This window comes from Crocodylus siamensis, chromosome 4 (assembly GCF_052110815.1).
Source record: "Crocodylus siamensis isolate JL-2025a chromosome 4, ASM5211081v1, whole genome shotgun sequence".
Lineage (NCBI taxonomy): Eukaryota > Metazoa > Chordata > Crocodylia > Crocodylidae > Crocodylus > Crocodylus siamensis.
Genome location: NC_143398.1, coordinates 24,745,375 through 24,760,004, shown reverse-complemented (window position 1 = coordinate 24,760,004; position 14,630 = coordinate 24,745,375). Strand labels below are relative to the sequence as shown.

Here is a 14,630-nt window from a genome sequence, read left to right as displayed (position 1 = left end):
ATAATCTCTTTGAACCTTATCATTCAAGCATATAAAACTTTAAGTCTTGCATTCCTGCATCACCAGCTCTTCTTAATTTAGCATAAATGCATGAGTTAAGTGACTTAACTATGGCATTCTTATGCAACTTCCATAACAAGTCTAGAATATTAGTTTCCTTGCATCTGAGTCTTGTTATTTTGAGATCACTCTCCCTTAAGTTTAATCACAGTGCTATGTTTTTCTTTTTGGAATCTCCTTTCCTCCAAAAGATGAAAATGGAAACGGATCAAAACATGTTTAGATTGCAAATTATTAACTTTTTGAGGCTTTAAAATCCATTTAAGCTTTAGCTTGGTGACTCATTGTCACCAAGATATTCTGCATACACAATATTATTCTTGGGATCTAATGAAGTTCACATGCATCCTGTGGTTCTGTGTCCTTTTTAATACCAGTTTGTGACAGTAGAATCCATTTAGAACCCTCTTCTCCCACCTTCACTTTGCCTGGCACCACATGGAAGTGGAAGAATTCAAATGCAGCACATATGCAGGTCAATTAGTTTTAAAAATACGAAACACATTAACATTTTTTAGTCCCAATCCTGATGCTCCTTTTACTTCGATGGGCTGTATAAAACAGGGAGAGGAATGTGTATGTGTGGAGAGGGGGAAAAGGTTGGAGAACTGGCTGAGGCCTCAGGACTGCTTTTTCAGTAGAGCTAGCAGATTCTTCTTCCTCTCATTTTTTTCCAGGACCAAAAGGGGACAGAGAGGAGAGAAGGAAGTCCAGTTTCTCACAAGACAAATGCTGGATGAAACAGCTATGGGTTATAAATTTGAGATGGAAAACTAGAGGGTACCATATATTTTGCTAGCTAGTCTGTGTGTGCCATTTCCATAATGTTCCTTAACCACTTCCAGGTGCCTGATGGCTGGGAAATTCTTCCCTTCTACAGACAGACAGCAAACAGGTTTTAATGGTTTTGTATTAACTAGATTTCTATTGCCTCTATGTAGTTTATTCCAAAATTCTGATTTCCTTTATTATATTAAATAATACACAGTATTTCTGAAGCAGAGATGGAACTGAAGAGAAGATTTTGCACTAGTAAAGCTGCATGAAGGCAGTGTAAAGGACTTGCTGGTGCACTTTATGAACAGCAACAACAGGGCTCTCCTCCTTCCAGTGTGTGCATACAGATGCAAGACTCGACAATCATAGAAAAACTGCTATTATATAACAAGAGAAAAAGCATGGAAAATTTATCATAAAACTGGGAGAGGGACTTACAGAAAGGTGCGACACAAGATCTTAATGGTGGATTTCAAGCTGATGTCCCTTCAAAGTGGTAATTTCTAGTTCTAGATGGCAAAAGGCACTCAAATGTAACGACTCTCCAAACAGACGCATTTTTCTTACATAGGCAAGACATCAGAAAAGTGTATCACACTTCTCATCCCTATTTTTGTTGAAGGGCCATTTAGATATTAAATAGAAACTCTGAATCTATGCAAAGTTGACAAGACCAGAAGGGACTACCTATAAAAGGTCAAACAGCAATTCTTATAGCAAGCCCTCTACTGATCCTAACTGAAGCAGAATCCTCCAGAAAGACTCAATCTAAAAACTTTAAAAAGACAGATTCCACTACTTCCCTTAGTTGCTTGTTCCAGTCATTTTCACCTTGTTCGTTACAAATCTGTGTTTTATTTCTACTTTAAAATTTGTGACTTATTTTTACTATTTATTCTTATGCTTGAGGGGGTGGAGAATAATAGCCTTAAAAGATAACTTATGTCATTACCTTAGTTAAATAAGAGTAAAAACTGAATAGTTTAAATAAAGTTCACATATATCTTTAATCAGGTTTCATGTACTTAACATATTAGAAATTCTGTCATTCTCCAGACAGCCATATTTTTTCAGATCATGCAAGACCTGAATGTCTAACACATATACCTTTTCAAACATGCCATTACTTTATAGAAGGAAGGACAAGGAAACAAACTAAGTTTTGAAATGCCAATTTGGTACTCCTTCATTTACATATAGAACAATGAGCTTTTGGCCACACACAGGACTTTGGAGACTCAGTTGGTAAAAATCTGCACAGCAGGACAATAAGGATTCGAAGAAATTGTATTCTTGGAAAGCAAATGAAATCAACAGTCTGTTAGCAGTTGCATGCAATCACCACTAATAGATCTTTTGATTGCATCAAAGAAAATCTGAAAGAGCTATACTTTAGTAAAGAATCCCTGATTTGCTCCTATAATGTTCCATACTGTAGAACTTCATACCTTCTACAGTAACTGATCAATCCATAATTTGAGAAAAGAACTTGGAGAGGAGGGCCACTTGCATGATCAGGGGGCAGCAGGGCAGGCCCTATGAGGAGAGGCTACGGGACCTGAACCTGTTCAGCCTCCGGAAGAAAAGGCTGAGGGTGGATTTAGTGGCCTGTTACAAACTAGTCAGAGGGGACCAGCAGGCATTGGGGGAGTCACTGTTCCCCCGAGCACTACCAGGACTAGAAATAACGGTCACAAGCTGGCAGAGGGTAGATTCAGACTGGACATCAGGAGGCGCTACTTCACTGTCAGGGCAGCTAGGATCTGGAACCAACTTCCAAGAGAAGTGGTGCTGGCTCCTATCCTGGGGGTCTTTAAGAGGAGGCTAGATGTACACCTTGCTGGGGTCGTTTGACCCCAGTACTTTTTCCTGCCATGGCAGGGGGTCAGACTTGATGATCTGCTCAGGTCCTTCCGACCCTACCAACTATGAAACTATACTAACCTCTAACAAGCTAGGTGGATAGCAAGAAATATTCCAGCCTCTTAATTAGGGAAGGAAAGCCCAAGAACACCGAGATGATAATTTAGGCCAGGGATGACTAAGACATAGCCTGCAGGCCAGATGTGGCCCATGGAGCTGCATGAGGCAGTTAGCCATGTGCATCTGAAGTCAGTCAGAAGGCAGGGGGCATACGCACCTTTATAAAATGCTGCCACTGCTAATCCTGCCACCAAACTTCTGACTCATAGGGAGCCTTATGGGCCAGATCCACAGCATGAAGTCACATCATCTGACTTGCAAGGGTGCCTGCAGGGCCAGAAATTTGGTGGTGAAAGAAGCAGCAGCTGCTATGGCTCTGGGAGTTGCAGCAGTTAATGTTGCCACCAGATGCCAGACGACAGACTGTCCCCACACCACTCATCTGGTCCATGTGGCCAAATGAGTTGAACACTACCGGTTTAGACTACAATGTACAGAAGGCAGAACCAAATGAAGGTACTGAAGGATGCAGCTTTCTACTGGAAAAAACCTACATCTTCTATAATATACTATAAACAACTAGGCAGGACCACATACATTTTACGTATTTTAAAAGCATTAGAATATTTAAAGTAATTGAAAGATCTTATCTTAAGATCTTCTGCAGTTTTCAAGAGGGACTCATAATGCACTGTATTACTAGAAAGTTCTCTCCAAGAAATATAAGGAAGGGCCTAGAGGGAGAAAAGCAATAATAGTTCTGGTTATATGTTTGAGGGGGGGAAGTATGGGATGGAAACAGAAGAGTCTTAAGTTCCTCTACACAAATAGGCATGCACCTAATTTATGCCCTAGCATCAGCACCATTTGAAGACCTGGTGACTTGCACATCAATTTGCCATCCTCATTCCACAGCCGACTTGCATCTTTTCAAAACAGAGAGTATACACTTTATTAGCTGAAAAGTGACTTGAGGAAACTGCAGCAACCATACCCTTCAGGGTTCCAGATATATCTAATATCTACAACTTAAGGAAAGACTGTCAGGTGGCTGAAAGAGTACAATGGCTTATATATTTCTTTAACTGAAGCATTAATAGGCTTATTCATACTTGGTAAGCCAAACAGACATTTTAAGTGTTCCAATTTTAGAATAATATTCACTCCTAAATTTTTTGTGAAACACACATTGTTTCCTGACCTCTACAAAACGCAAACTGCTTAATGGAACATCCGACCAAAGCATATCATCTTCCTTCGCACATGTTCTCAGAGGAAGTTAACTTGCAAGACTGAAGAAGCATAGGTAAAAATTACATGTTAACTACAGGGAGAGAAGATGCAGGTAAGTGGGGTATAATTACCTGGAGTAATCTATTTGTATAATAGGGAGTGAGCAAAGAACAAAAGCACCTTTATAGGGAATGGAGATAAACCCAAAGTTAAATGTTACTAGAAAAGATGGGTATTTTTATTTCCTCCTTTGTACAATGCTTTTTCTATTCATCAGCATTGGAGAAGCAAGCTGCTGAGACGAACTGACTTTTTTCCAATGTATTTGTACATTATTTTCAGACAGTTGGCATTTAGACCATACTTCTTTGTTGTTAAACTACACAGCGGGCTGGTGCCTCCCTTCCAGCTTTAGGACTTATAATTTGTTTTCTTTCTTTCTTTCTTTCTGAGGGACTCACTGCTTTGTATGTCCCACAGATGGGAGAGGGGAAAGGATGCAGCACACCTGCTGGAGGATGCTCCACTGGGACTGAAACACCCCCCTGGGGCCAGCTGGGGAAGGCCCCGTCAGGCAGCACAGAGGAGCTGTCCATATCCAGGCCACTGCAGCACAGGTGTGGAAGGAGGTACAGGGAGTCTGTCACCCTGCCCAGGCCCCACCATTGTGGGGACTGGAGGTGGGGGCTGAGCAGAGCAACCATGGGGCTGAGCAGAGCAACCATGGGGCTGAGAGTCTTGCTGCTGCACAGCAGTAAGGCACAACAGAACTCCAGGAAGGGAAGGGGAAGGCAGCACAGCACCAGGCACACAACAAAGACATAAGAGGCCAGGGCTATTTCTGCTGGAGGTCACTAAACTAGGATTGAGCTATTGTTTAACCAAATATAATTAGAGGAGGTTAAACTGATCATTTTTAAAGGATACTTACATCCCTAACATATGCACACAAAGCAATAGCATCACTATTGATTACAGAATGTTACTAAGAAGTTGCAAGACCCTTAACATGACTTATAAGCAAGTCAAAAGCAAAATGACTAATCCCATCCTCAGAAGCCTACTCCTGAAGAGTCTTTTACCCTCTTCCCCCTGCAATCTTACATCAGTTATTCAGCTGTTAATTAATCTAAGCAACTGGCATAGAGGGAAGCTAGTTTCCACTAGGCTCCAAGGCCCACTTCATTATCATCTAGGCCAGTGCAGGCAACTTTTTTGGCAAGCATACCACAAGATAGCCCCACACCCTTCCAGTGTACCACTCCAAACCCCTTTCCATGCGAAATCAGCTGCTCCGCCTTCTGCTTTCTGCCATGTGCTCCCTGTCTGATCTGATTTGCTCCGATTTGCTTTCCGCTTCATTCACCATGCTTCTCATTTCAACCTGTTGCTCTGTTTTTTGCCCCCTGCTCCATCTGCCACTGTGTTAAATGTCCCCACCCCAGTCTGCCATGTGCCCACACAGAGGCTGCTTGCACCAAGAGTGGCATGCATACCACAAATTGGTCACTCTTCATCTAGACCAGGGGTTGCCAACCCCCACAAGCCACAGCCTGGTATACCAAGTTTAAAAGGATTGGCTGCCTTCCCGCAGTGTGCCAGTCACTGCTGGTCTATGGTCACTTTCAGTTCACAGTTTGCCTGTCTGCAGCACGAAAAGGTTGGGAGCCCTGATCTAGGTATCCAAGGGCCCCTCCATTAGACATGGGACTAATGCAGGAACAGGTGAAAGGAATTAAATACGTATTTCTCTAGAGATTTCTACCTGTCCATTAGAAGGCTTTCAGGGTTTCCCTTTATTTTTTCTCTTTTCTTACTTCCTCCCCATTCTCCCCCAAGAAGAAGAATGACACTGAAAGAAGCTAAGAAGAAGGGGGGTGAAAGAGTAGTGGAGGAAAAAAGGGAAAAGTAGAAAGGAAATAAAAACATGAGCTATGGAATGAATGAGACAAAGTGAATCAGCTCAGCAGGGATCAAGGAAGGGACAAATAGAATGAAAAAGAGTTCAGAGAAAGAGTGAAGGTAATTGAAGAGAGTTGGCTCTTTGATTTTAAAACCTCAGTTTATTGCCACTCATTCTCGCAGAAGCCAACAAAAAAGAAAAAAGGAAAGGGAATATAATCCCAATAGCATGTCTCCAGCTGTAACTTCAAGCTCCCTAAAATTGTTAAGATTATTAAATGTCTCAAGGAGGAAAAAATCCCACACGCTCTTTGTCTCTCAGAGAAGGTCCATCTATCTTGAAGCTCCATCCAACATTCAGAAATCATCAAGAAAAGAAGTATAAGAGTGTTCATTCTTGTGTGAGAGTCTTTAGCAAAGAAGATCTTCCAAGTTGACAGGCAAATTTATCCTGGAGGGGATATATTTCCCCCCCATGATAAATTCATGGAAGTGTACTTCTTGTAGTTTCTAAGAGGAGAGAACAATTCTCCCAGTAGATACATAACACCTGAACGGGGCTTAAAACCACAAACAGGTGTTATATTTCTACTGGGACAATCTACTGGGAGGGAAAATAAATATAATAAAATGCATAGTGCCAAGCGTTGTTCTTTATTAATTTGCAGAAAATACCAATTGATTAATATTAAACTTATCTAATCTCTCACAATAAACTTGGTGTCTCACCTCTTTTCTATTACCATTAGATGCAGAATTCCCCTAAAATAAAAATTTCTAATAGTCAACATCAAGCTAATCAATTTAACAATCTAATAAATGAAAAAAAGTTACTGATTTCATTCCAGATATAATTCTCACATCTCAGTGAATTTGTTGTCTACAGGAGAACAGTTTAAAGATATTCACAAAACTGTTCCCTAAAAAGTTATACTATACATTCAGAAACTTCTCTAGAAGTAAAATTAACTACATTCATTAGTATTTATTGTTTCTCATTATTCACAATTAACATTTGAAATCAGGCACTTCAACAGCCATCTTTAGGCAGTGTTCAATAAGCAGGCCCAGTTAAGTTACATCTCTTATTACTCTGCTATTTTTCATAACATCTACCTAATGCTCCCATGGAAGGGTCTTAATTACAATAAACCTCTGAAAAATTATATTTTAAGTATCAATTTTCAAATGCCTTTTTCCTACAGTGAATAGCTGCTGATGAAGAATGTATTCATATTAATGTGACAGGAGAAAATGCAGGTTTTTACAATATTCACCAGCTAGCTACAATTAAAATTGGCTGAAACACAGCGTAAGTGTTTCAGATCTTGTGAGCAACCAATGCGATTTGTTTCAATATATTAGTAATATATTATGCACATAAAATAGCTTAAAACCTGACCATTCAATTAAATCTTTTTCTATTTTGCGTTACAGTTTTTTCCACTCATGCAGATCGCTACACATAAAGTTTTCCCTTTCTTTTAAGCAGCATTTTACTTGAATGGATCCTGGATTGAAACTCCCACTTTCATCTCATCAGTTTTCAGAAGCTGGAGGACAGCTTAATGATTAAACTAGGAAAACTAAATTTTTAACTCTTCAAAAGTTTTTCATCTTTCATGGCTGTTTAAAGCTTCCTCTCTATTTTCAGCAGCTAAACTATGGTGCCAAATAGCTCTGAGTTATTTCTTGATAGCCATATACTGGATTGGTTATAGGCTTTTTTGTTGTTGTTTTTAAATCAACTGTGGAAGCATCATTTTGGGCTGAAATCATTTCATCATAATCTCAAACAGTAACAAAATTTATTTGAGAGTAATAACACAAGCATAAACTGCAACTTTTAACATAGGGAACAGGAAGTGAATGACTGCTCAAAAGTGAAAGTAGATAGCTTTTCCTCCAGGGATTATTTTTAATTTTCCAATTATTGTATGTTAGATGAACAGTTTCATCTGATGCTTACACTTGAAACTGAAAATTGAAATCCCAGCTCCAAAAGAGGAACTCTATCCCAATAAACTTTGAGATAATTGCTACTTTTTAAATAAAAAATAGAAAGATATAAAGAGGGGGGTTTTTTATTCTCAGGTCAACAAGCTCTTATTTCAAAGTTGCATTCTAAGCAAAGAGCAAGCCAAAAAAACTAAACCCAGAGTTGAGGGGAAGAGCTGTAACCTCTCTCCATTTTTTTAGAACAGGGTATCTGTCACATGTAGCATGGGGAGCCTCTGGGTGTGGCACACAGCAGACTGGGGAGGGAACAGGCAGCACTACAGCAGACAGGGCAGGAAGCAGCAAGCAGAACAGCAAACAGGGCAAGAGCAAGGGAAGTAGAGTGGCATTTGGGCAGGATAAGCAGCTAATTTGTAGCATATCTGCCAAAAAGGTTGGCTTCCAACTGTTCCGGAACAATCGAAACTTCTGTGAATCTGTGAAACTACCCACAAAAATACTTCTCTGCAATATTACAATCCTAATTTTCAAATTAAGTAGCAACAGCAATAAAATATTTTCACAGTAGTGAAAGAGTCCATCTAAACCAACTGTTAAGGTATGATCAGCTGTCTAGGCATGGAATATCAGTTGTCTAGTTTAACAGACAGATGGCTCTAAACATGGCTCCCTTACAACCATACACTTAGTAGTTAGGCATAATCTCCCTCTGACTAGCAGAGACAAAATGAAAGTTAAGAAAATTCACAATTAAATGCAGCAGAATATTGCCTGAACTGGTCAAATTGGAGGGGGCGGGAGGAAAAAACGAAAACAAAAAACAGTATTACAACCAATTCATAACTATATAAAATTATTTGAAAATATTAAAACCTTGCTTCTAACTGTTTCAAGTTTTTATTTGAAAAGTATATTGCATGGTTTTCATTATCATCTTGCTAAATTTATGGAGCTACTTACATCTATTTTAACATAAATTAATGTAGTTGCTATTTTTAATTATACAACATGAGGAAAAAGCTCATTAAAATTAGTCATACCCTGATCTGAGTTAGTTTTCACAATAATTTCATTTATGGAGTCAAAAAAAGTGATCAAAGATGACCTAAATTACATTTTACCCAAGCTCCCCAGAAAAGCCACTGAGGCCACAGGAATAATGAAAACACCATCTTCATAGCAGAACTTTTGCTGTGACAGATATTAAAAGTAAATTAAAAATATCTTTGGAAATTCTTGTCTTAAAACTGGACTTCATGCCTGTATTTTGGTACTTGTATGTGTAAACTGACTTTCAAAAAAACAAACAAACAAAACAAAAATACTAACTACCCAGCAATTCCCAGGTAAAATTTCTACCCAAGTGAAGGAGAATATTTAAAAATGGTGGTTTTCCCTTTAAGTAATAGACGTAAACCATTAAACACGCTTTGCTTGTGCAGGGTTCAAAGTACTTCACCTTTTCAAAACATATAGGATGTATGTCAAAAAGTTCATTTGGACCATGGAAGAAAGTACTCTTTGAATTTATGAAGGCCTTGGTAAGCTACTTTCTTACACTCTTATTTAGAAAAAAAGAGAAATAAATAAAAATCCTGAAACAGTAAAAATATAACATAATAAACTACAGTCTCTATGGTTCACTGAAATAATAAAGATGACTTTTTACCATTTTATAATGCAATAATAAATCTATGCGAATATTCCGAGAGCTCCTCCAACTAATTATCAGCACAGAAATCTTAAAAAAAAACCTGTATAAAAATTCTGCAAGATAACTAAAATGTTTATGTGATAGCCAGTTCCTGTTTATGAAGGCCCGTGATTATTTTTCAAATACATTTTTGTTGTACTCCATCTTAATCAGGCTCTAAAGGTAGCAGGAGAAATTATTATTACATTTTTTCTATTGTAGTTACAATTTTTTTCCTGCACATGATTATGGATCTGCAGATGTTATTTCAGGAGACAAATTTAACTTCTGCTGAGGTACCTTTTAGTTTTCTGGCTAGTAAGAACAGAAATGAAACAACATTAATATGACTATAATTCTAGAGAAGCCTACATTGTATGTGTATGGAAGGTCCAATGAACTTGACATAGCTTTCCAAGTCTAGAATATAGTGATACAGACTCTTAGGAGATCTAGTCAGCAACCAACAGATGCCCAAATAAGGAAGAACATCCCTATAAAACTGAAGGTTCATTTAAATCCTGGTACCATTTTTACCACACTGTTACCCCAAACAACTTAAAAACAGTACCTGGTCCAAGGTCACAACCTGATAAAAATCTCAAAATGTTGAGACCAGTACAAATACAGGTTACGCTGGCATCACAAAACCAGGAACCAATTTAAAAGCTGCAGTCTGCTATTTAAGTCAGGATGCAGGGAAGCCCCTTAAGAATTTTTGTGCATCCAGACTTTTTTTCCTGACCATTTTTTTTGGTAGAGTGTATTATATAACACTTAACTCAGTGGTTAAAGTTTACTTGGGACAAAGACCCCCCTCACTCTTCCAAGACTTGCCAGAGGCACTTAACTTTCTGCCCTACAAATAGTTGAAACATCAATATTAGTATGTAAAATTAGCATTTAATTTTTTGTGGGATTAAGCTTAAATATATTCTTCAAACTTCAGAAGTCTTAACTTTGAATCTAGGCAAGAATTTAGATTATTTCCAAACAAAATACTAATTTAGTTCTATACATGAAAACCTTACCACGGATCATATACATATGATCTGAGTCCATGAACTATGACAAATTCTCAAAGCAAAATTAAAAATATTATTGTTCTCCTTCAGATTAATGATCAAATGTATGCTATAGAAATCAGCTACCCAGAGGTAGAGATGGTTTTAGGATCTGGAACCCAGATTACTAAAAAGATATTAATTCATCTATTAAGTCTGCCATTTGGAGAATACTGATAAATTTCTCATTCACAATTGGACATTTCCCCAAAATGAAAACTTTTAAAGATTTCGGTACATAACCCACAAAGGCTCCCTTTTTGATAAGGGGAAAAAGGGCATAAATATATTTCTTTTTTTCTTTAGAGACTTTGTCCTGAAAATCATTAACATGATACCTCAGTGCCTCAAAACATTTAAATTAATTTAAAGAAAGGCACTGAGCCCTGTAAGGTAAGGAAGCATTACTATCTCCATTTTACAGATGGAGAAAGTGAGAAATAGAGAACTGAAGTGACTCACCCAAGGTCACAGAGGAAGAATCTGGAAGATTTCCCAATTTCCAAGGAGGTCTTATAGTACAAAAATAATTACGGCTAACAAAGACAATGCTGTGCATTTTTTGAAATTTCAAATTTTTGTTTCAGCTGTTCAAATTACTTCTAAATCTATTTTCGTTCATTTTAAATGAAATGTTGCCAGTGTTTTCTAATTCAGCATAACTAGGGTCACATAGATAGGAACAACTACCTAGAGAAACAAAAACCAATCAGACACTTCATATTTTCACAGAAACCATAGTACTATTAGCAATTTATGCACTTGATTTAAAAATAGAAACCTAGAGGGGGAAAAAAGCAGAAAATCTCTCTAATCTAGAAACCCCCAGAAGTTTACCACAAGTCTTCTAACAATCCCTAGTTGTTTTTTAAAATATATACTGTGAAATAAAACATGATTTTAATTTTAAAAGATCCTATCATCATGGGACTAAAATATGATGGCGCATATGATGGGGCATGCATTACTAGATCATTAACACATTACTTGAAGTGTTCAAGACACTCAGTCTTTAGCCTCAATACAAGGAAGGTGTGCATTAACCTGTAACGCAGGTCTTACCCCCAATCTCACTGTTCAAATGATTCATACCTAAAAGAAAGACTATCAACTCTCCTAGAAATAACACTGCTCAATTCTTTAAGTTAAAAGAAAAATGTCATTTTAACAGAAATTTTTGTTGTTGTTGTTTCTCTAGATCCAGAACATTCCAACGATATATTATAATGGAAACTTTTCCTTCATTATAGTGGGACAAAATTTACAGACCAGTCCAAAAGTGACAAAATTTGCATTTATCTTTTTAAAACTGAAGCTTACCCATACTAAACCCCCAACAAGCTTCCATATTTGCAATAAGATCTGGAGATCACAACTGTGCTCAATATATTGCCTACCAAAGAACAAGTCCCTGCCCCATCCTGCCCCCCCTCACTTCCCACACACGCACACTGTAGCATATTTATAGTGGTGATACTAAAAGGCTCGTATTTCATTTGGGAAAGGAGAGAGAAGGAATGAGTTTCACTTTTTCTGTATGTCAAAATAGGACTTTAGTGAATTTAAAAGATTCTCATCCCACATAATTACGTATATGGAAACTTTAAACCCAAAGCAGCAAAGTAACAGCTTTTAATTCTGTCTGCAAGCCTCCTTAAATATTAATTCTCAAAATAGCATTCTCATATTCCCAAACTATCAGCATTGCCAATGAAGACCACTGTCTCCCGTAAAGAAGGTGTGTTACTGAATGAAAGTGAACATGACATTCACAAACAGGAGATCTAAGAATCTGGTGGTTCTAACTTTGTCTTTATTTGATAAATATTAGCAGTCTTTGTGTTAGCACTAGATTATACTCCCAGCTAGCTTTCAATTAATTAGTAGAGACAGGAACTTGTTCAAATTATTTTTAAAACAGAAAGCGAGATTAGCATGGCATGCATATAACCTCAAGGAAACGCACACACCCCAAGAAGCTGCTTGAGTCTGTCCTCTCCCCCCCCACTGCAAAAGTGGTCTCGTTCATTTGCCTTTCACACACACAACCAATAAAATTAATCAGCTGGAACACTACATTTTAATCCTAGTAAAGTCAAGATATGTTTTGTACAAGATTGGAAAAAAACTGGGCTTTTCATTTAAGCATAATAAGCTTGTAATATGCTGCAGACAAACGCACTGCATGGGGTGTGGAGGACCCAAGCTGATTAGATTACCACAACATCAGCCCGAGGCCGCCATTTTTAGAATCTCTAAAGGACAAAAGAGGGAAATTACAATTTTTACTCTACATTTTCAATAAGTGACTCCAAAAGTAGCACGTTTATGGTCAAACACTTATGTCTACTACCTACGGCCACAGACCTGTCTTTCCTTTCACTGAGGTGGGTCTCAGGAAGACAAAAACCGTTTGGTTATTAATGCTTTGAAGAGGATGTAAATAAACGGAGACTAAAAGCAGTCTGAAATGCAGACGCAGCCCTTAAATTCTGACTTTAATCTGAGGGAGAGGACATCATTCTGGAGACCTCAAGGCTTGGAGCCACCCTCCATTTCCAAGCGACTGGGCACAGGGGAAATACAGGACCTTAATAATCCAACGAGGTGAGATTTCTTCTCCCCTCTTTAGTGAACCGTTTATTTCTCCTCCCCTGTCTGCAGCAATAGGGAGCACTCCCTCAATCCCTCTCCAGAGGAGATTTGACCTGCGCCAGGCAGGGCGCACCGAGAGAGACCAAAACCCAGCAGGCAGGGGCATCGCAGATTATTGCCTTCGGCTTCTTCCCAGGGAGGGGGATGGGAGAATCACCCCCTTTCACATGGGCACAGAAACTCTTCCCAACTGTTTTCTGATCGCCCAGGTTACAGCCCAGTGCGGAGAGCAGCACGGGGCGGGGGAGGGGGGTGTGGAAGGCGATGGAGATTAGGCCCACAACGAGCCATTTTAGCCCCACAAAGCAGTAACGTGCAAGCAGGAGCGAAGCCTGCCTCCCCCGCAGCGCCCGGGCAGCCCGGCTCCCCTCCCGGCCCGAGGGACGGCGCACAGCTGGCGTGACCGCCACCCCCTTCGGCTCCTCCGCGCCCACAGCCCGCCATATTCACGAGGGGCAGCGGCTTTTTCGTGTCTCGCAGCGTGGCGGGCAGCCCCGGGCACTGCCGCCTCCACACGCCCCCTCCCCGGCCCGGCCCGCGCGGACACTCACCGGGAATGGTTGCAGGCCAGGCGGCAGCACGGGCGAGCCAAGCCCCTCTCCCAGCCCGGCCACAACAATGCAGCAGCCCCACTGCGGCTCTCCCCGGCCGGGTAGTGCTCAACCCCGCACACCCCGGAGCGCCTGAAGCCTGCAGGGACCCGCTGGGAAGCGCCCGTGCCTCAGGACCCGTGTACCAACCCCGCAGCCGCCGCGGCTCCCGTGCCTCCCTCCTTTCAGCCGCCTACGCTCCCTATGTCACTGCCTCTCTGGGAAAATGGCGTCCGCTCTCCCCTCCCTCCCTCCCCCCCCCTGCACGGGCTCGCCCGCCCCGCCTGGCAGGGGCAGGGTTACCAGGGCGAAGCCAAACAGCCGCCATTTTGCTTGTGGGCTGAGGCGCCGCCCGGGCCCGCGGAGGCCTCCCCGGGGTCCATTTTACGCGGGCGCCGCCCTGGCTTTGTTGGGCAGGGCGGGCCGGAGTCGTCCCGCACGACATCGGGGCGATTCTTCCCGACAGACGAGGCGTGGATGAGCCCGGGGGAGGGGAAGGCTGCCCGGGGAGCTCCTAGGCCACGGAGCGGGACGCGTGGCAGCGCGAAGACGGGCGCTCCCCGTGTGCGCGGGGCTGCGGCGGTTCCTGGCGCTCGCCCAGGGGGCAGGGACGGGGCTTCCCTTATTTGGAGCCTCCGGAGCTCGGCACAGGCGCAGCCCCCTCCGCCCGGCTCCGGCCCCTCCGGCATGAAGATGGTTGCGCGAGGGGGGAGGGAGGCGGCCGGGCTTTCACTCGACGCCCACCAGGGGCCGAGCGAGCCGCTCGCAGTGCGC

The 14,630-nt window shown here is 41.1% G+C and overlaps 1 protein-coding gene across 5 annotated transcripts in view; it reads right to left on the bottom strand.

Annotated features, from left to right (window-relative positions):
• KMT2E (lysine methyltransferase 2E (inactive)) overlaps positions 1-14,082 on the bottom strand; it is a 90,781-nt gene extending 76,699 nt beyond the window's left edge. For all 5 annotated transcript variants that reach the window (XM_090041989.1, XM_090041994.1, XM_090041993.1 and 2 more), the window contains exon 1: positions 13,818-14,082. The gene's annotated coding sequence lies outside the window, so the exon portion shown is untranslated. The remainder of the gene's footprint in view (positions 1-13,817) is intronic.
• Positions 14,083-14,630: the final 548 nt, after the last annotated feature.